The 22,161-nt window shown below is 48.3% G+C and overlaps 2 pseudogenes; both read left to right on the top strand.

Annotated features, from left to right (window-relative positions):
• The first annotated feature begins 1,470 nt into the window (after positions 1 to 1,470).
• LOC104595460 (subtilisin-like serine-protease S pseudogene) lies at positions 1,471 to 5,606 on the top strand (annotated as a pseudogene).
• Positions 5,607 to 17,740: 12,134 nt separating this feature from the next.
• LOC104595459 (uncharacterized) lies at positions 17,741 to 19,703 on the top strand (annotated as a pseudogene).
• The last annotated feature ends 2,458 nt before the right edge of the window (positions 19,704 to 22,161 follow it).

Here is a 22,161-nt window from a genome sequence, read left to right as displayed (position 1 = left end):
GTGGGCGTCTTATGGGCGACTAGGTCGGCCAGGTCGGATCATGTGCTAGGCTGATCCAGGTCGGCCAGGTCGCGCAGGCCGCACCAGGCATTGCAGGCCGTGCCAGGCAGTGCACAGGCCGCGTGCAGGCCGCCCCAGGCCACGCCAGGCCGGCCAGACCGGTGCCCAGGTGGGACACCAACTTGGTAAGTTGTTGCCTGGGTGTTTGCCTAGTTGTCACAAGGTGCCACGTGTCGCAATTTCACTGGAGGGCCAAATCTGCCCTCATCATGTACCATTACTAAAAATTTACTCTCAATGAGCTAATTTTCTTCGGACAATAATGTATACTTTGAATTCTACGGTGATAATTTTGTTGTAAAGGATTTCCAATCCAAAAGGATACTTTTGCATGTCTTTTGAAAGCCCTTGGCAACTAGATGGGCTTTAAAATGCTCAATAGAACCAGCGCTTGATTTTGAAAACCCAATGGTTCCCAATAATATTTTTGTCCTTGGGAGGAGGCACAAGAGACCATGTGCAATTGTGCATAAAAGCCTTGTATTCATCGGCAATGGCAACTAGACGGGCTATAAGCTAGACCAAGTTATGGGAGATTTTACGAGTGCAAATCCAGTATTTGATTTGAGGATTTTAATAGGGGTTAGCAAATGGGTAGATTCTACCTGAAGCGATATGGATCCTAGCTTGAATCAGACTTAAAGCATCCCCACTAATCTGTTATTGGGTAGAATTTGGAACCAAACCACCACATAGGCTGGTTCTTGGGTCTAGGGGTTTACTCTACCTGAACTGACCTGAATAACCAGTCTTGGAAATAAACTTGCCTTGAAATAAATCCCAAAAAAAGCTGAGGATGTAAAAATCATGGTCTCATTTGACCATGAAGCCACTTAAGTGACTTGATCAACTTTCTCCAATTTAATATTTAAATGTATCTAAAAAGTAATGTACAAGGTAATATTTACAGAATTTAAATTATTAAATTGTATTATTATTATTATTATTATTATTATTATTTATTGAAAGAACGATAAAGAAAACTTCCACCAATAGACCTTGGAACCACCAAACAAAACCAACCCATCCCATACTCACCACGTACTAGATTTTACACTGTATCATTCCAAAGCTTCTGGACCAGGCCCAACAATCCAACCCAAACTACCCAAGTTGCACCCCAATATACTGCACACACAACGTGGAGAGCCTGCCCCCCACCCGTCCCCACCCCCCCGAAAAAAAAAATAATTATGAATTGGGATGAACTGGGTCAAAATTAATTACAAACCCAAACCAGGGACATGGGTTTAAATCTAAAAATGTACTCACCCTAATTTCCTTGATGGAAGACCATCTCACCAGCCGGCAACAGCTCACGTCTCTCACGTCTAGAGACCTTACGTGATCCAACAACCATAGGATAATGGTGACAGTTCCATGTATTGATAAACATTGGAAGATGGTGGCTATCAGACGGTGGATATCAAAGGCAAATTTCAAAGATGTCTAGAAGTCCAGTTCCTAATTGTTTTAGTTGTTTTACAATTTTAACTTTCCTAGTTATTCTATAAGTCTACTAGATGTATTATTAATACTGCTATTCTGAGTTAATAGAAAACACACAGAATTTCTTTATTCACTTCTCTCTCCTCCAAGGCATATGCCTAGTTACCACATGCTTCATGATGAAGCCTTGTGTTCGTCCGATGCTTGCATAGCCAGCCCGGTTTATTGCTTCTATGCTGCATTAGGTGGTATCAGAGCAGGGAATTCGCCCAATCAGATGGCCAACCAAGACGGTAGCAGTCGCAACCCACCCCGTGACAGAGATCAGGGGTTACAAGCTGTTTGGAGAGCAATTGAAGAACAACGCACAACCACCTGTAACATCGAGCAGCAGTTGGCAGAGATGACTGAACAACTACGGACCTTGTTGCGGAAGGTCGTTCTAAGGAACCGGGATAACCCGTACCCAACCGGAGGAGATGATCACGATAGATCGCTCATCAATCCTATACCCCAGAATCCTGTTCTTGATGATGATAGCGAAGACGAAATAAAACTCGGCGTTGCTCCAGTTATTCCCAATGACGGAAGAAACGATGGGAGGTACGAGAGCACCATCGCTACGACAACTAATCCAGAGAGAGAAGGCCCCAAGCTCGAAGATTTCTTGGGTGGTTACTCCAATTCTTCTCAGGATAACAACAATGCATACTACCAAAGCCAGCAACAAGCTTTCCACCAAAGAGATCTAAATCCCGATAGTGGATGCGGAATCAACGTGAACGTACCTCCAATATTCAACAATAACGGAGAGAGAGAAATAGAAGAAAATCCTACGGACCAGTCTTCGTTAATCCAATCTTTCCATTATAACGAGAACCCACATGCCATTCTCCCAACTATACATCTTCAAGCCACTAACCCCAACCCTAACCCCGGTAACAGTCTATACCACGTTCCTCTTGATAGTGCAACATCGATTTCTGGGTTCAAGTCGTGGTTCCGTCAGACACTATTTTCAGGTGAAAAATCTTCTGCAAAGCGAACAACTATAACTTCCAGTCGTTCTCGCTCTCTATGAACCCGGGCTCTCAGACTGGAGTCCCTGGACTTGCGTCGTCGCCGGGGTCTGACAACCGAAAACGACAGGTTGGGAAAGCTGTCAACCGAGAGCCAGTGCCGCGTAAGTCAATCGATACATTTGGACAACGAACATCTCAATACCGTGGTGTTACAGGCTTTATCGCCGACGTCCGTCATCATCCCTCTCCTTCCTCGGGGAATCAGTTAGATACATCAACCACAGAAGCCACCGGATACTCTACTTTGAGCGGTGATTCATTTGGATACTGTAGGACCAATTCTGGAACTTCAGCTTTCTCAGAACCCATCGATGACAACAGTTGTTCTGACGAGCATTCTACTTTGGGCTGGCCAATCGCCAAATCTGTCGCCAGTCATGACGTTGGCATCACGAGTTTGGTAGAGACGAAGCAACCCATCAAAGTTGTTGACAAGAAATCCGATGTTCATGAGGCTTCAGACTCATACCCGGATTTAGATTCTGTGATTAGAGCCAACCACGAGATGCTTCCTTCAGTGATTGGCAGTATTGACGGAGCACAACAGGCAATAATTCACCATTATACCAAGAGCTTCAGGGGTTTCTCTGCCATGCTCACGCTAGAACAATTAAAGAAACTTTCTGAGATTGAATAAGTTGTTTCCGTCTTCGAGAGCCGAACATATAATCTTCAGACCATGCATTCTTGGGAATTCTTGGGAGTCGATTCTATTCAACAATACAACCAATTGCCCGTTGACGTGAAGTCGGATATTATCATTGGTGTCATTGACAGTGGAATTTGGCCTGAATCAGAGAGCTTCAATGATAGAGGCTTAGGACCTGTGCCCAAGAGATTTATGGGAGAATGTGTCACTGGTGATCATTTTACATTGGCAAACTATAACAGTAAAGTTGTAGGTGCTCGGTATTACTGGAAAGGATTTGAGGTAGAATATGGGCCTCTTGAATCTTTAAATTCTACTTTCTTCCGGTCAGCTCGGGATGAGAATGGGCATGGCACCCACACCGCATCCATAGTGGCTGGATCCATGGTGAGAAGTGCCGGTTTGTATGGAATTTCCGGAGGTGTTGCGAGGGGAGGTGCGCCTAGCGCTAGGCTTGCCGTCTACAAAGTTTGTTGGGGGACCTTGAGGCTATGTTCCGAAGCTGACATCCTTTCAGCCTTTGATGATTCCATCAATGATGGCGTCGATATAATCTCCATCTCACTTGCCAGGATCCCTTTCGTTAGCTACTCTGGTGATGCCAACTCCATTGGAGCTTTCCATGCATTCAGGAAAGGAATTCTGGTCTCAGCCATAGCTGGAAATTTTTTCTTCCCTGGAACAGTGGGAAATGTCGCGCCTTGGATTCTCACTGTCATTGCGAACTCTATGGATCGAGAATTCATCTCCGATGTTCATCTTGGTAACTCAAAAATTCTCAAGAGTTACTCGTTAAACCCATTTAAGATGGATGGGTTTTATGGTGTGATAAACGTGAGCGATGCAGCTGCTCCCGGTGTTCCTTCTACCAATGCTAGCTTCTGTGAGGAGGAGAGTCTTGACCACACGTTGATTAAGGGAAAGATAGTGGTGTGCGTGCGTAATAGCACAAGAACAGATATACCAGGGGATACCATACGACGGGGCGGTGGTGTCGGGATGATACTCATCGATTCATTTCCCAAGGAAGGACTCAGACAGTTCAAAATCCCAGGCATTCAAATTAGTGTTAAACAATCACAAGTACTTCAATCATATCTGGCTACGGATAGGAAACCAATTGCCAAAATCTCTCCAACAAGAACGGTTCTGAAAACAAGACCACCAGTGGTGGCTCTGTCTTCTTAAGGGGCCCAAATTTACATGCACCTAGCATAACAAAACCCGATATTGCAGCACCAGGGGTCAATATATTGGCAGGGACATTCTGGAGGGTTATTCAGCGGAAGAAAGAGAAGTACAACCTGAAGAACCCAGCGGTGAAGAGGATCCTTCAGGAGGTGAAGGAGATACGAGCAAACCCTTCCGATGATTTCATGAGCCTTCCTCTCAAGGAAAATATATTTGAGTGGCAATTTGCGATCAGAGGTCCCCGTGACACAGAGTTCGAGGGAGGAATCTATCACGGATGGATCCAATTGCCAGCAGAATATCCATTCCAACCTCCTACATTTATGTTTACTCCTGATGGTCGTTTTGAAACACAAACGAAGATTTGTCTAAGCATATCCAATGATCATCCGGAGCATTGGCAGCCATCTTGGAGCATGAGAACTGCTTTGGTAGCATTGATTGCATTCATGCCCACCAACCCAGATGGTGGGTTGGATTACAAGAAGGAAGAAAGACGTGCATTAGCCATCAAATCTCGTGAAGCAGCCCCCAGATTTCGAACTCCAGAACGTCAGAAATTGATTGATGAGATTCACCAGTGTATGTTAAGCAAGGCACCAACAATTCCGCAATTAAATGCCCCACAGACCTCGAATGAAGAAGAATCAACCGAGAAAGAAGCAGAGGTTAGCCCGCAAAATTCTGGTGCGGTAGTTGCAGCCGAGGGGGGTCATCCAAACCCAGAAAGTGATGAAGTCATGGTGTTCTTAAGGAAGGAACGCATACCCGTGGGGAAGTATAACTAGCTACAGCCTTGGCAATATGGCCCATACAAGATCCTCAAGAAGATCAATGACAATGCTTACGTAGTGGACTTTCCAGATCACATAGGTATTTCCAAAACATTTAATGTTGCTGATCTTCATCGTTATTTGCATATCCCGATCATGACTCGGGGTTGAGTTCTTTCCAAGTGGGGGAGAATGATGGAGGACCATCTCACCAGCCGGCAACAGCTCACGTCTCTCACGTCTAGAGACCTTACGTGATCCAACAACCATAAGATAATGGTGACAACTCCATGCATTGATAAACATTGGAAGATGGTGGCTATCAGACGGTGGATATCAAAGGCAGATTTCGAAGATGTCTAGAAGTCCAGTTCCTAGTTGTTTTAGTTGTTTTACAATTTTAACTTTCCTAGTTATTCTATAAATCTACCAGATGTATTATTAATACTTCTATTCTGAGTTAATAGAAAACACACAGAATTTCTTTATTCACTTCTCTCTCCTCCAAGGCATACGCCTAGTTACCATAGGCTTCACGACGAAGCCTTGTGTTCGTCCGGTGCTTGCATAGCCAGCCCGGTTTATTGCTTCCACGCTCCGTCATTCCTCCTCTCTACTGCATCAAGTGTACAAATTTAAGTATAATAATTCAAGGTGTTATCTTCTTTTGCATCAAAATATAAGTTTAATAGTAGCTAGTTTAATAATACAAGATAATATAAAATTGAGTTTATTATTAACGCAGGAACTGTATCTGACCCATTTGTGTGCTAATATATACAAGCGTTGATGAATAGGTCTTGATGAAGCACAATCCAGCCGATCTTAGCTGTCAACGATCTTGCCTCTGATCTGAGTGGCAGGGACCTGAAACGGAAGGAGAAAAGAAGCTCCGGGGAGAACCCGGCGTAAGGGCTCCGAAGCTCAAGTTAGAGTCTTTCAAAGGCAAGATAGACCGAATAGCGCAAAAGTTAGCATACCTCGTTCCTGGGGGGTAGGAGCCTTTTATAACCACCTCGCGCACTCACTTCCAGGCTTCCGTCAGATCGGGCATGATTACTTCTGAACTCCTACCAGTTCGGATGTCATTTCCCCTGGCCGTACAGAACCGCCACTGTTTTCCTTTTGTCGGAGCCGTCTCTGCGGCTAGTGACGACGGTTGCAAGTGGCGGTAGCAGGAAGCCGTTTGAAGTGCGGCTGTCAGGCGTCAGATCCCAAATCAGTCAGGTGCGTCGCCCTTGGATACGGACGTCCTTGGTGTCGGGTACGTTTGGTCAGCCTGGTGTTTCGGAAGCGAAGTGGAGTGGCGAGCGAGGTGTCTTGAGTTCGGTTTGGAGTGTTCCGAGCTGCCATGGGCCAGCTCGAGTCAGCTTTGTGAGGCTTGGGGCACAGTATAGTTCGTGCTCCTTGCAGGGAGCTCGGGTTCTCAGTAGGGAGCTCGCTCTTAATAGGGAGCTCGGACTCCCAGCAGGGAGCTTGCTCTTAATAGGGAGCTCGGACTCAGTAGGGAGCTCGGGCTCCCAGTAGGGAGCTCGGGCTCCCAGTAGGGAGCTCGGGTTCTTATTTAGGGAGCTCGGACCCTTAACAGGGAGCTCGCTCTTAATAGGGAGCTCGGGCTCCGAGTAGGGAGCTTGGACTCTTGGTAGGGAGCTCGAACTCAGTAGAGCGGTCTGGAGTTTGGGCTCGGTAGTGAGCTTGGACTTGCTTCCGATGTTCGCTTCGGGCGCTCTACTGTCCCGAGCTGCTTGCCTTTGCCACGTGTCGGGCGATTGCGAGGACGGGCCAAATTTCCCTTCATCAATTGCCCCCCACTCCCTGCGACAAGGGTCCTGTCTTGGCGCGGGGAGTTCGTAAGGTAGCAGGAGGGTTTTGGTCCGTGCTGAGGGCGCTCGATTTAATTTGACTTTCAAAAAAGGGCGCGCGTTTGGGAGACGTGATGGCAGTCATTCGAGAGTTGGGCTGTAGACGCTTTTATTGTGAGGAGATGGGCACCGACACCCCGTCAGTTTCAAGAAGGTGCGTGCTGACACCCGTCCTCTGACAGGACGTGCGCGACGCTCCATCAGTTTCGGAAAGACGTGCGCCGATTGGTCTCGGAAGACGTGCGGTTTAGCGCGGCTGTGGGCCGTTGGATTGGCTTCGATCTGGGTCGTCGCTTTCCGGCCATTGTGGATATAAATAGCGCGCAGGGGGGGCGTCCTTGCTACTGTTGTACATCTTGAGCTCGCGCCTAAGTTTCAGTTCGCGTCCAGGCTTTTCAGCTCGCGTCCTAGGTTCCTTGTTCGAGCTTTCGTGGTCTGCTTCAGTCTTCTTCCCGGGTAAGTGCTTTTGGAATCCCATTCCGTTTCCTGATGTCTAGTTTGGAGGGTTTAGACTGTTCAAGCGGGTCTGATGTAGGTTCTACGAACTAGTTTGCGTTCCCCGAAAGTTCAAGTGAGCCCGATGTAGGTCCTGAGGAAGGGGTCGGGCCTACAGCCCGAGGTGCTTCGGGTAGGTCGGCGTCCACCTCCCGTCGTGGCCGGGTTGTAGATCAGTTCGGCCCTTCGACTATGACGCCTGAGGGACTTCAATCCCTCATAGATTACTACGACTTGCCCGGGGAGCACGGTTACTTCATTCCTATGGGCAGCTTCCCTTGGGAACACGGTCCTAATGAGATCGTGATTTTCCGGGAACAGCTTGCTGCGGGGCTGCGACTGCCCTTTCATCCTCTTCTCGTCGAGGTTCTAAACCACTTTGGTGTGACGGTCGGCCAGCTTCACCCGAACTCTATTAGAAATTTAGTGGGGACGATCTCCTTATTTTGTGACGAGAACTTTCCTTTGGATCTGGAGATTTTCTCCTCTATTTTAATGCTGAAAAAACAAGCGGGTCCCTTTCCTGGGCGTAGGCGGGCATACTACCTGTCTCCTCGCCCGGGCTTCAAGCTCTTACACGGACTCCCTAATAAGGTCCCGACGTGGAAGCGGGACTATTTCGGGGTGCGAAGTGCGCTGGGGTGGCCGTTCCAGACCGGCTGGGGGATGGCCGCTCCCAATTCCGGCGTCACACTTGATAAGGAGACGGCGAAGGGCCTCCGGCAATGGGCGCGGCTTGGGCTGGATTGTCAACGGTATCTGACGGAGGCCAAGCTTATTGCTGCGGGCCTGAGTTCGGGTAGGTTCTTTCCCTAGTGATCCTGTCTTGCTCTTCTTTTACGTCTTACTGATGCCGAACTCCTTTTCGCAGGTACGATGGACTCTCGAGGGACCCGAGGTGGGCACTTGTTCCAGGGCATGAAGAGGAGAAAACGGGTGGCTAAGCGAGCTCGCGCCGAGCCATCCCAGGGTGCGGAGCCCGAGGTGCCGGATTATCCGGCAGAGGAGCCCGAGATGGTTCCTTCTATGCAGGAGCCGGCGGGGGCTCCTTATGCCGAAACCACACACACGGGGGCTTCCGCTTACTCCGAGTCTGCCCATACGCGAGCTGGGCCGTCGGGCTCGGAGGCCCCGGGGGACTTCAGGAGCGTGCTGTCGCCTGTTCATGCTCTTCAACGGAGTAAGGAGGCGATGTTTCCCGAGGAAATTGCGGCGTGGACCGAGCTGCCTCTGCACCAAGTGGCCCGCCGTGCTGTTACTCATGCCATGGTGGTAAGTGCTTCCTTCTTTAGAGTTCGGCTTTTATTCTTCTATTCGTTCCTTTGATCCCGTTTTCCTTTGATAGGTGAACTCTTCCATTCACGCCTTGGCGAACCAGGTGGAGAGATGCTCGAGGCAAGCGCGAGCTGCCGAGGAGGCTGCTCGAACTGCCGAGGAGAATGCTCATGCTCCTGAGGCTGCTGCTCGCCGCGCGCGGTCTAGGCAGGTGAGGTCTCAGAGAGATGCCGAGGCCATGGGAGTGGTGGTGAAGCATATGGCAGAATTAAAGCTGGACCTGGAGCACCATGTCAAGTATCTTCAGGAGGATATCAGGGAGAGGACTCAGATCTTCTCTCAAGGCATCGAGGACACGAAGAAGAAAGCTGTCAGTGATTACATTGCTTCGCCGGATTTCGATGATCTGATGGTGGACTCCTACAGGAGGGGTTTCAAGCTAAGCCGGTGGATGATCCGGAATACGTACCCCGACCTCGATACCAGCGCCATATCCACATCGCGCATTACTCAAGAGATGGCTAATGCTGTGGATGTCGAGCCGGACTCCGAGGGGGAGGCAGGTCCTTCGGGTGTTGTCGAAGTGGCTTCTGATAATGATGAAGTGGCCCCTGGCTTGTAATGGCTTTTTTTTTTTTGAATGTACACATCTATCTGAAATGAAATGGCTTTTGTTCAAGTGCTGGTTGTCTTCGAGCTGCGTTTTTTGCCGAACTAACCATTTCGGTCCAGTTCGTTTTCTGACACGGATGAAATGGCTGTTTTTCTGGTCGTCGTCGAGCTGCGTTTTTTGCCGAACTGACCATTTCGGTCCTTCAGTCCGTTTTCTACCTAGGCTTCGGGGTGCTTGCCTTGGTGGTTTATAGGTAGTATCTTCTTAAGTTGACGACGTTCCATGCTCGGGGTACTTATTTTCCTTCTAGGGTTCCGAGCTCGTATGCTCCCCCACCGAGTGCTTTCATTACTCTGTAGGGTTCTTCCCAGTTTGGTCCAAGTTTCCCTACGCCGGGTTCGGGCACCATGACCTTACGGAGAACCAGGTCGCCGACGCGGAAGTTCCTCTTCTTTACTCGCGCGTTGTAGTACCGAGCTACCTTTTGTTGGTAGGCCGTAGTTCGGATGTGCGCGAGGTCTCTCACTTCATCCAGTAGGTCGAGGTTGGTGCGTAACTCGCCCTCGTTTGTCTGTTCGTCGTACGCTTCTAGTCGCGACGTAAGCACTTCGATTTTCGCCGGGATCACCGCCTCGGTGCCGTAGGTGAGGTTAAAGGGGGTCTCTCCTGTCGCGGTTTTTTCCGTGGTTCGGTGAGCCCATAGAACACTTGGTAGTTCGTCTGCCCATAAACCTTTGGCTCGGTCTAATCGTGCTTTCAGTCCGCGGAGGATGGCTCTGTTCATTACTTCTGTTTGGCCATTTGCCTGCGGGTGTGCGACCGACGTGAAGTTCTGACTAATTCCCATACTTTGGCACCATTCTTGGAACTTGATATATTCGAACTGTTTGCCGTTGTCAGAGATCAGTACCCGAGGTAGCCCGAAGCGACATACAATGTTCTTCCAAAAGAAGTTCTGTATGTTTCGGGCTGTAACTATTGCCAGGGGTTCAGCTTCTATCCACTTTGTGAAGTAATCTACTGCCACCACTAGGAATTTTCTCCCGCCTGTCGCTGGTGGGAATGGCCCCAGGAGGTCGATGCCCCATTGGGCGAAGGGCCATGGGCTGGTGAGGTATTTGAGGTCGACAGCGGGCTGATGGTGGATGCTGGCGTGCTTCTGACACTTGTCGCATTTTCTGACGAGCTTGATTGCCTCTATCTTCATTGTCGGCCAGTAGTATCCTTGTCGAAGTGCCTTTTGGGCGAGGGCTCTGCCCCCCAGGTGTCTGCTGCACAAGCCTTCATGGATGTCGCGGAGTACCAGCTCGGCTTCGGCTGGGCGTAAGCATCGCAGATAGGGTAGCGTATAGGATCGTCGGTACAACCGTTCGTCTATCATGACGTATTTTGCTGCTTGGCGCTGCACCCTCTTGGATGTGTTGCGGTCCGCGGGGAGGGTTCCGTCTAACAGGAAGCTCGCGAGTGGGTCGATCCAGCTCGGCTCTGCTTTGGTGACGGGAGCGACCTCTTCTGCCCCACCGAGAATGCTGGGCCGAGGTAAGTCCTCTACGTACACGGTTCTCCTGGCATTGTGGCTCGTGCTAGCCAGTTGGGATAAGGCGTCGGCCTCAGCGTTCTCTGACCTCGGGATTTGCTTTATGAAGTGTGACTGGAAGTTGAGCAGAGCCTCCTTTACCTTTGCCAAATATGCAATCATTGTGAGCTCGCGCGCTTCGTATTCGCCTGTAACTTGGTTGACCACGAGCTGGGAATCACTGCAGATAACCATGTGCTTTGCTCCGACCTTGTGCGCTAGGTTTAGCCCGGCTATCAGTGCCTCGTACTCCGCCTCGTTGTTGGATGCCGTGAACTCAAAGCGTAGTGCGTATTCCAGTTTTGTTCCACTCGGGCCGCGTAGCACTATTCCAGCCCCGCTGCCTTGTTGGTTCGAGGAGCCATCTACGTGAAGGATCCAGGGCTCCTCATCCCAGTTCGCGCTTGGTCTAACCAGGAGGGATGCCACACTGGCTGCTACTTCATGGGGTTCGGACTCGTTTGGCTTGGGAGCTCCGAGTTCGCCCGAACTGGGGATCTCGGGCTCGACCGGCTCAGGGGCTTCGAGGCTAAACGTGCATTCTACGATAAAATCTGCCAAGGCTTGGGCCTTAATGGCAGTTCTTGGCTTGTACTGGAGATCGTACTTGCTGAGTTCGATGGCCCACTTTGTCAGCTAGCCGGAGACCTCGGGTTTGAGTAAAACTTGTCTCAGAGGTTTGTCGGTCAGGACGATGACGGTGTGAGCCTGGAAGTACGGGCGGAGTTTCCGTGCTGCTACCACCAGTGCATACGCTAGCTTTTCTATCTGCGGGTACCTTGTCTCTGCTCCCTGCAAGATTTTACTAGCATAATATATGGGTCGTTGGACCCGGTCCGCTTCCTTTACTAGTACCGAACTGACCACCTCGTCGCTAGCCGAGAGGTACAGTTCTAAGATTTCACCTTCCTCGGGCCTAGCTAAGGTTGGCACACTGGCGAGGTAGCCTTTTAGCTCGTCAAACGCGAGCTGACAGTCTTGGGTCCATTCGAACCCTTTGCCTTTTATTGCTTTGAAGAAGGGTAGGCAGCGATCTGCCGACTTGGACATGAAGCGGCTTAGAGCGGCTATGCGGCCGTTTAGCCTCTGGATTTCTTTTATTTTCTGAGGTGGTCTCATATCTAGGATGGCTTTTATTTTGTCCAGGTTGGCCTCGATACCGCGTCGATTGACAACGTAGCCCAGGAATTTGCCCGAGGTGATGCCAAAGACACATTTGTTGGGGTTCAATTTCATGTTATACTGACGCAGGATTTGGAAGACAGAATCTAAGTCTTGTATTAATTCTTGTGAAAACTGTGTTTTGACGATCATGTCGTCTACATAACACTCTATCTTTTTGCCGATCAGGGGCCAAAACAGCCTATTTACAAGTCTTTGAAAGGTTGCCCCGGCGTTTTTTAACCCGAAGGGCATGACCTTGTAACAGTATAGACCGAACTCGGTTATGAAGCTGGTTTTTTCCTCGTCGGATTGGTCCATCCGGATTTGGTTGTAGCCTGAGTAGGCATCCAGGAAGCTTAGCAATTCATGTCCCGAGGTCGCGTCCACTAGGCGGTCGATCCTAGGAAGGGGGAAGCAGTCTTTCGGGCAAGCTCGGTTTAGGTCGGTGTAGTCAACGCACATGCGCCACTTGCCGTTCACCTTTTTCACCAGCACAGGGTTGGCCACCCAGCTCGGGTAATGGACTTCCCTTATGAAGTCTGCCGCGAGGAGCTTCTCGACTTCCTCGTCGATCGCTTTCCAGCGCTCTGGGGCTAAGTTCCGTTTCTTCTAACGGGTCTGACTAAAGGGTTAGTGTTAAGTTTGTGAGTTATAAGACCAGAGTCAATACCGGGCATATCGGTCGTGGACCATGCAAAAATATCTAAATTTTGGAGTAAAAAACTTACCAGTTCGGCCCGTAGGGGTTCTTTGACAGAAGTACCAATCTGGAGTGCGCGAGCTGGGTCCGTAGGCGAGGTCGGGATCGCGACTGTTTCTTCTGTGGGCGAGGCTCGTTCTTCGCCTTGCTCCGCGGGCCGCTCCAGATCGAGGTCGTCGGCCGCCTTGGTCTTTCCCTTCAGGGCGGCAACGTAGCACTTGCGGGACTCGAGCTGGTCGCCCCGCGCTACCCCCACACCGAAGTCCGTAAGGAACTTCATGGCCAAATAGTAGGTGGAGACCACCGCCCGCAGGATATGCGTGATTGGCCGCCCTATTATGGCATTGTATGGGGAGGGGGTCGCGACCACCAAGAAGTCGTGGTTGAGTCTGACCGCACAAGGCCACGTGCCGACTTCCACGGGTACCGTTATTTTTCCAAGGGGCCTGACTTCCTCTCCGCTGAAGCCCACCAGGGGAGTGCATGCAGGCTTTAGTTCGCTTCTTGGCAGCTGTAGCCGATCAAACGCCGATTTGAAGAGGATGTCCGCCGAGCTGCCCGAATCTACGAGCACGCGTCTAACCTCGAAGTCGCTGATCCTTAGTTTGATGACAAGCACGTCATCGTGAGGGTAGCGAACTCCTCGCGCGTCGTCTTCTATGAAGAGGATTGGCGCTTCGGTCTTTGGCCTTTTCGGAGGGTTCCGCTCCTCGAGGACTGCTTCGCGAACTGAAGTCCGGGCTGCCACCGATGTGCACCCCGCTACTACCGAACCTCCCACAATTACATGGATGGTTCCCCGAATTGGCCTCTCTGCCGGAGGCTGTCGCTGCATCGGTTCGGCAGGCCTGCTGCTGGTCTCGGGGGCGTCCTTTTCGTGCTCGCCTGGCCGATTCGCTTTATTGCTATTATTGTTGTGCTTGGCCTCTCTGCCGGAGGCTGTCGCTGCATCGGTTCGGCAGGCCTGCTGCTGGTCTCGGGGGCGTCCTTTTCGTGCTCGCCTGGCCGATTCGCTTTATTGCTATTATTGTTGTGCTGTACAAAGTTCCTTAAGTATCCGCGACGGATGAGCCCCTCTATTTCGTCTCGGAGGTTATTGCACTGCTCGGTACTGTGACCATGGTCCCTATGGAAACTACAATACAAATTCTTGTTTCTTTCGTTCGGATTTCCCTTTAGGCGAGGTGGCCATTTCACGTACGGGGCGTCCTTAATCGTCATTAAGATCTCGGTCCGCCTCGTGTTCAGTGGCGTGTAATCCGTCCGAACTGGCAGGGGAGCTCGGAACGACTGGTTCAGTTTCGGGTCCCGAGCCGGGTTTTTTCGGTCGGTTGAGTTAGAGGGCTCGCCATCCCTCTTTCCTTTCTCGTTCCCGCCCTCGGTTCGCTGGTTGATTTCCTCCTCCGTTCTCATGAACTTGTCCGCGAGCTTGAGGAACTCGGCCACGGTCACGGGTTGGTTGGCTACCATGTGCCATTTGAACTCCTTGTGCGTCACCCCTCTTTTTGCTACAGCGAGCTGCACCGCGGGGTCTAATCGCGGTATCTGTAAGCATGCTTCATTGAATCGTTTGATGTAGCCCCATATGGGTTCTCCTTCCCTTTGGACTACCCCGAAGATGCTTTCCTCTGCTCTCGGGCACCGTTTGTTGGTGACAAAGTGTGCAGTGAAGACCTGCACGAACTTTGTCCAACACTTTATCGACCCGGGGGCCAGGTTCCTGTACCAAGTGCGGGCTACCCCCTTCAGGGTGGTGGTGAAAGCCACGCACATGCATGATTCGCTGGCTCTGGCGAGGTGCATTTGGGACTGGAAAGCGTCAACGTGGTCGTTGGGGTCGAAGGACCCGTCATACTTGTCTAGAGGCGGGAGCTTGAAATCTCTGGGCAGGGGGACTGCCAGGAGTTCTGACGTGAGGGGGGAAGGAACTGAGAGAATCGGGGCAACTCTTACCTCGTCCGAGCTCGTCTCGCCTTTGCCTCTGGGATCTGACAGGACGCGGGTGGTGGTTCGTCGACCTCGACGGCGCCTTCACTGCTGAGTGGGCCGTGTACTGGCGCTGTTGGCCTCCGTGTTGCCGAGCTCGATGGGCCCGGGGTGCTGGTAGTCCGCTGCTGCCAGTGCGCCGAATCGGTTTTCCGCGAGTGGGAACTCCGGTTTGGAGCCCCGAGGTGCCGATCTCGCGGGCGAGGTTCCTGATCCGCCTGCGAGCTGCGAGGCGGGGATGACTTTTCTCTCTCTCCGGCCTGGGGACGAGGCCTGGCTGTTTGGGGGGATCTAGGGCCTGGAGGCCTTTCCTTGGTGGAAGCGTCCATCCTGCGGAGAGGCCTTGACTAGCTTCGGGGCAGGGTGGCGAGGTGGAAGTAATGGTTGGTTCGGTGGCAGTTGGGGGAACTGCTGTTGATAGTGATATTGGGAGAGGTTGTGCAACGCTTGGTGCTGGTGAAGCTGGTGTTGCTGGAATTGTTGCATCTGGGCTTGCATTGCCCGCATGCACTGCATTAGGTCATCCAACCGATTTTGGCTAGCTGCCAGGGGGATGGCGGTTGGTTCAGTGAGGGTAGTTTCGATGGGGAGAGGAAAGGGGATGTTTGTGGCAGGTAGGTTTGCAGGCGCCACTACTTGTGGCGTATTCAGATTGGGAATTCCGTCCACCGAGAGGGGGATGGTGAACTGTCCAACACACACCACGGGAACTTGAGGCTGTTCCCCGGTGGTGTTTGTCTCTGTGCCGCGTCCGGCGTTGCTGGAGGAGGCCATGAGTATTGAGTTTTTCAAAGGAGAAGAAAGGAGTATGAAAGTTTTGGAGGGAGGCCTTTTGAAGCGTTTCCCACAGACGGCGCCAATTGATGAAGCACAATCCGGCCAATCTTAGCTGTCAACGATCTTGCCTCTGAACTGAGTGGCAGGGACCTGAAATGGAAGGAGAAAAGAAGCTCCGGGGAGAACCCGGCGTAAGGGCTCCGAAGCTCAAGTTAGAGTCTTTCAAAGGCAAGATAGACCGGATAGCGTAAAAGTTAGCATACCTCGTTCCTGGGGGGTAGGAGCCTTTTATAACCACCTCGTGCACTCACTTCCAGGCTTCCGTCAGATCGGGCATGATTACTTCTGAACTCCTGCCAGTTCGGGTGTCATTTCCTCTGGACGGACAGAACCGCCACTGTTCCTTTTGTCAGAGCCGTCTCTGTGGCTAGTGACGACGGTTGCAGGTGGCGGTAGCAGGAAGCCGTTTGAAGTGCGGCTGTCAGGCGTCAGATCCCAAATCAGTCAGGTGTGTCGCCCTTGGATACGGACGTCCTTGGTGTCGGGTACGTTTGGTCAGCCTGGTGTTTCGGAAGCGAAGTGGAGTGGCGAGCGAGGTGTCTTGAGTTCGGTTTGGAGTGTTCCGAGCTGCCATGGGCCAGCTCGGGTCAGCTTTGTGAGGCTTGGGGCCCAGTATAGTTCGTGCTCCTTGCAGGGAGCTCGGGTTCTCAGTAGGGAGCTCGCTCTTAATAGGGAGCTCGGACTCCCAGCAGGGAGCTTGCTCTTAATAGGGAGCTCGGACTCAGTAGGGAGCTCAGGCTCCCAGTAGGGAGCTCGGGTTCTTATTTAGGGAGCTCGGACCCTTAACAGGGAGCTCGCTCTTAACAGGGAGCTCGGGCTCCGAGTAGGGAGCTTGGACTCTTGGTAGGGAGCTCGGACTCAGTAGAGCGGTCTGGAGTTCGGGCTCGGTAGTGAGCTTGGACTTGCTTCCGATGTTCACTTCGGACGCTCTACTGTCCCGAACTGCTTGCCTTTGCCACGTGTCGGGCGATTGCGAGGTCGGGCCAAATTTCTCTTCATCAGGTATTCTTTGGGTTGGGACTTTTAATTTCCTTCCCTTATTGTATAAAAATACAGAACCAATTAATCAGCATTCATCCAAGTGGTAACAATTCAATTGTTATTCATCCAAATTGACGATGGGTTTCTGATTGGTTATTGTTTATCAGAAACCATACCTTTCCGGCAGCATAAGAATTGCCCTTAAATGGATGATGGGGTGTCCTAACTTCTAAGCCCAAAGCTGAGAACAAACCGTAGGACGTTGGCCGCTAGCTGTCTCCAAAAATTCAAGGAGATCAGCCCTTTTGTTTCAATTCCATACGTGCGTGAGAGTAGGCGCCCTTTGAAAGTGGATTTTGGTTTCTAGCTAAAATCAACTCTGTTTCCGCCCACAAATTCCATGGTGATCCATCCAATAACAACATATGAAGGGAATCATACATTTAACAGTGAAGTCTGATTCAACTTTAACATGTAGAAGAAACGTATTTGCGTTCACTGACCCTGTAATTTCTTTCTTCTTTCTCAGGTCTAAGCGGGTTCACCCCATGCTAAACATCTGATGAGGTCACACGTACATCCAATTCCGGTGGATCGTGATCTGTTGGATCTCGGATACATAGAAAGTTATACAAGAAAGTTTAAATTAGTGGATATACCAATGGCATCTTCCTCTTATCTCTTGGACCGGGTCTTAATTGACCCATTTGATGGTCCTTATCATATCCCAACTTAACCAAATTGAAGGTCTAAATTAAGGGGGTCAATAGAATAAAACTGTTTCTTTCTTTATCACTTCTTTTAATTAAAACCAGCCCATCAATAGCCCGACCATTCCCATCTTTTTTTCTTTAGATTTTTTTACTAATTAAAAATATTATCAACAGGTGGCCCTGGCCCATGGGTTATCATACTTCTGGTCATTGATGTTTATTTTAAATCAACGATCAGACAAAGCACAAAGCTGTTTCTGAGGTGATAATAAATATGGATCAGGTTGGTTGATTCTGTGGCCTTGTATCAGTCTCTAAACTTCTCACCAAAAACATGGCCATTAACATCCATTTATTTTCAGTCCTTTGGCTTCCATGGTTGCTTCTACTCCTAATAACATGTGTGTCTGCAACACCTATCATTATACCAACGCTTGGCATTAGAAACCTGATAGGCCCCAGAGCGACAGCATCATCTTCCTTTCCTTCCCAAGATTTCAAAACATACTTGCACACACAGACACTCGACCACTTCAACTACAGGCCTGAATGTTATACCACCTTCCAACAGAGATATGTGATCAATTTTAAGTATTGGGGTGGTGCCAAGTGCCAACTCCAGCGCTCCGGTTTTTGTTTACCTTGGAGGGCAGTCCCCTTTGGATTTCTATCTCCCTGATATTGGCTTCCTAACTGATAATGCTCCTCATTTCAAAGCTCTTCTAGTATATATAGAGGTGAAGGAAGATTGAAACCTAATAGATCTATTTGATGTTATAATCCATTTCAAGATTTACTGTTACTGATGATGAGCTCATGCATGTTAATTATATTTGATCGATCATGATTTAACCCATATGCTGTGAATGATTTTCAGAGGAAAATGATCCTTAATTAATTTTTCAACTATTATTTATTTGTCATACTTATGTCAGGAATTAATGCAACTGTTGTTTCTTTACAGCACCGATATTATGGAAAATCAATCCCCTTTAAGTCAAGAGTAGAAGCCTTTCAGAATGCTAGCTCGCTTGGGTACTTGAGCTCGTCTCAATCTCTAGCAGATTATGCTGAGATTATCTTAGATATAAAGAAAAACTTATCTGCAACTAGTTGCATGCCCTGTGGTCGTTGTTGGAGCATCATATGCTGGAAGTAAGTGCTTAGCAAACCCACTCAGCTCTGATGATGAATTATTATTGTCATGGTTGGTTTGTTTCTTTAATAAGTACTCTTGCTTTAATTTCAGTGCTTGCTGCATGGTTTCGCCTGAAATATCCTCACAGACATTGGGGCACTTGCATCGTCCTTTCCAATTCTTTACTTCGATGAAATCACACCCCAAGATGGATTTTTTTCCATTGTTACCCAGGATTTCAGAGTAATTATATATATAGCAACGAAATTCATCAATATATATAATTTCGTGCCATCAGCCCGTTAACAAGATCAAATTATTAATAGTGTTATGTTTCTGTTTTGGGTTATTTAATTGCAGGAAGTGAGTATGAATTGCTACAACGTCATACGACAATCAGCCCAATGGTCTTTCCATACTGAGCAAGAGATTCAACATTTGCGTGTAATCAAGCTATACATATATACATTTTGAGAGCTTGATCTATGTCTAAAACACTGCTGGTATTTTAACTCTTATAGTTTCTAATTTCTTTTGGCTACTTGTGTTTAGCCCATTAACCTCGTCTTCAGAGCTGAAGGACTACTTGATCGCTGCATATGTAGTAGCCGCTGAGTCTGATTCTCCCCCAAGCAACCTAGTCACTCTGGTCTGCAACTCAATCGATAGAACATCCCCTAAAACAGGTATTATTGGGAAGGTCATTGCGGGTATTGTGGCTTTAATTGGAAACACTTCTTGGTTTAATCCAAACGACTACTTTCCAGTTGAAATAGTTGAGGCTTTGCTTTGGTTGGTAAGATGTGTTTTCATCTCTCTCTCTCTCTCTCGAATGTTCTAATTAATACTTGTATTACTGTAGAAATGTAGTGAGCTAGTAATGCCCATCGGCATGAGTGGCAACGCTACCATGTTCCAGACTGCTCCTTTTGATCTAAATATCTACATAGAGTCCTGCAAAAAAATATTTGGTGTCAGCCGTAGACCTCATTGGATCACCACTCAATTTGGAGGGCACGTAAGATTCTCTCTCTCTCTCAAGTTTTTGTAAGATCTTGTAATGGAAGAAATTGAACTGCATGCAGGATATTAAACTGGTTGTGAAAAGGTTCGCTAGCAACATAATATTTTCAAATGGACTGAGAGACCCCTATAGTGTTGGAGGGTAACAAATTAAACGAATCCTTGTTTAATTTCCTACATTTATTTTCTATGAAATCAATGTATTTGAGTCAAATTGATTGGACTTGTTTTCTTTTATCATCAGTGTTTTGCAAAACATATCAGACAGCCTTGTAGCCCTAACTACGAAAAATGGTATGGTTACAATCATCTGAATTAATTAATGGTTCATTGGGGCACCTGTGTTCCTCTTGGTGAAGTTTTGGGTATGACCTGTGAGATAGCTACCCACTTACGAAAAGCTTGTTGGTGCAGGATCCCATAGCTTGGATATATTTCCTGCATTACCAACTGACCCAGATTGGTTGGTAATGCAACGAAGGAGTGAGATCACAATCATCGACCAATGGATTGCACAGTACTATGCGGATCGACGCGCTGGAAACTCTTGAAAGAATCTTGTATAACATCTAATTAAGAGGGAGAAGTTTGAATAAAGTTACAGAATCCTATGGCTTAGAGATTTTCTTTCTTTTCCTTGAAGGCTTAAAGCCCTTGTTGCTAAATAACAGGAATTCCCATATTGTTCCTATATAATTAGACATGTATCACTTTGGGTTGAATATTAAGCTATTAGAAAGTTATGTCGTATATGAACTTTGATTGAATTTTTCAGTTTTGTTTCCTTTAGCTCTCAATTCATCCTTAATCCCAGCAATTCTCCTGTTATTGTGCTCTATGAAGTGGCACGTTTTGTTTCAAATTGTTTCTTTCATTTTTCTTATAATTAATCCATGGTTCTTGACTATGGAGAGCCACCGGGTAAGCCTTCGGAAAACCCTAGCTTCGATGCAGTGCTCACGGCCAATACTGATCCATTTTCGACTACTATTGATCCATGATATTCTGATTAGATCTCCTTCTATAACCAGTTGTTCATTTTCTGGATGAAGAAATAGAGAAATCCCTTCAGTCGCTTCATTTTGCACTAGTGGGGAAGAGTGTTCGTGGGCATCCTTCTATGGCAGAGATTGGGGAGTTGTTGGTAGGGTCATTTCATCTCAAGGGTTTTATATATAGTTGTAACGGCTCTAGATCCAACATATTTTGATTCGACTTGCATATGAAGTAGAGTTTCTCAAGGTTTGGCTATGAGAGGTGATCAAAACAAAAGATTTTCATTTTTGTTTCTTTTAAAGCGGAGTCCCAGATTTGGGTATTCATGTTCAATTTGCGGGTCAACTTCTATAATGATAGGTACGCTCATTTGGTTGCCCAGATTGCTAGTAGGGTGCTTAAGGTAGATCAGGCAATAACAAGGGTAACTAGAATTATGCAGCTCGTGTTTGTGTTGAGGTATATCTATTGAAAGATAACCCCCATGTAGGGTTCGGATCAATTTAAGGGGATAACGGTTCTGGATCGGAAAGATTTGATCTATGAGAATCTCCCTCTATATTGTTTGTGTTGCTTTAAACACGAACATGGAGAGGATGGTTCTAAATAAGAGAAAAAGAAAGAGGAGAAAACGAGTAGTAAGTTCTAGACGAAGAGGAAAGGAATAGAAATTGTGGAGGGTGAGGTAGAGAAAGCTAAGGAGAAGGTGGTTCCTGTGAAAGCAAAGCCATTAGCTAGTGATCAAGCAAATTTACCAGGATAGGAGGAAGAAGATGGCGTTGTAGGGTGTGAATAACTCTAAAGAGGATGTTCTTCATAGGGATGGTGATGCTGGTTTTGGAGAAGGCTCAATGGTGATAGTTAATAATGAATTCTGGCAAAGGATTCATAGGTCACATTCGCACAAGTCCAGGAATAGCATGTGAATACATTACAGGATGGCACAAGTGGTGTTTGACATAGCGCACTGTAGTTTTCTACGCTGGGGTAGCTTGCTTCCACTGGTGGCGGGCGGGCGAAGGGTCCAAAGGACACGTAGCCGGGGCGAGTCACAAAATCCAATCCAAGTTTCCTTCTTGTTCATCAATCGGAAATCAAGACAAACCGGGCACTACGGTGAGACGTGAAAACACCCGATCCCATTCCGACCTCGATATGTGGAATCGTCTTGCGCCATATGTACTGAGATTGTTCGGGAGACATGGTCCAAGCCCGGTGAAATGAAAATTTCAAATTGCATAGGAATAGAAGAGGAGGACAACACTGCACTGAACATAGGACTGTCAATGTTCACGTGGCAAGATTTCTAAAATGAACTTTTATGCAACAAATAGTTTTTGGTAGTATAAAGAAAAAACATTAAAAAAAAAGGAAGGAAGAAAATACAAGTGAGCTCACTTAGGGCTGTCAATGTATCGGGTTTATCTGATGATCTGAACAAGCCAAACCGATTATAACAGCTCTGGTTCTACAATTTTTGTACCGACTAAAAATTGGGTCGGTTCCGGTTCCTGTCTATCCCGAACCGATTCAAACATAGAACTGATCATTTTATTAAATATATAATATTTTCTTAAAATTTTTATCATATTTTCTTG

Source organism: Nelumbo nucifera, chromosome 2 (assembly GCF_055504915.1).
Source record: "Nelumbo nucifera cultivar China Antique chromosome 2, China Antique-T2T, whole genome shotgun sequence".
In the NCBI taxonomy this organism is placed as follows: domain Eukaryota; kingdom Viridiplantae; phylum Streptophyta; class Magnoliopsida; order Proteales; family Nelumbonaceae; genus Nelumbo; species Nelumbo nucifera.
Note: the sequence above shows the minus strand (reverse complement) of the source record. Positions and strands in the feature narration are given on the sequence as shown.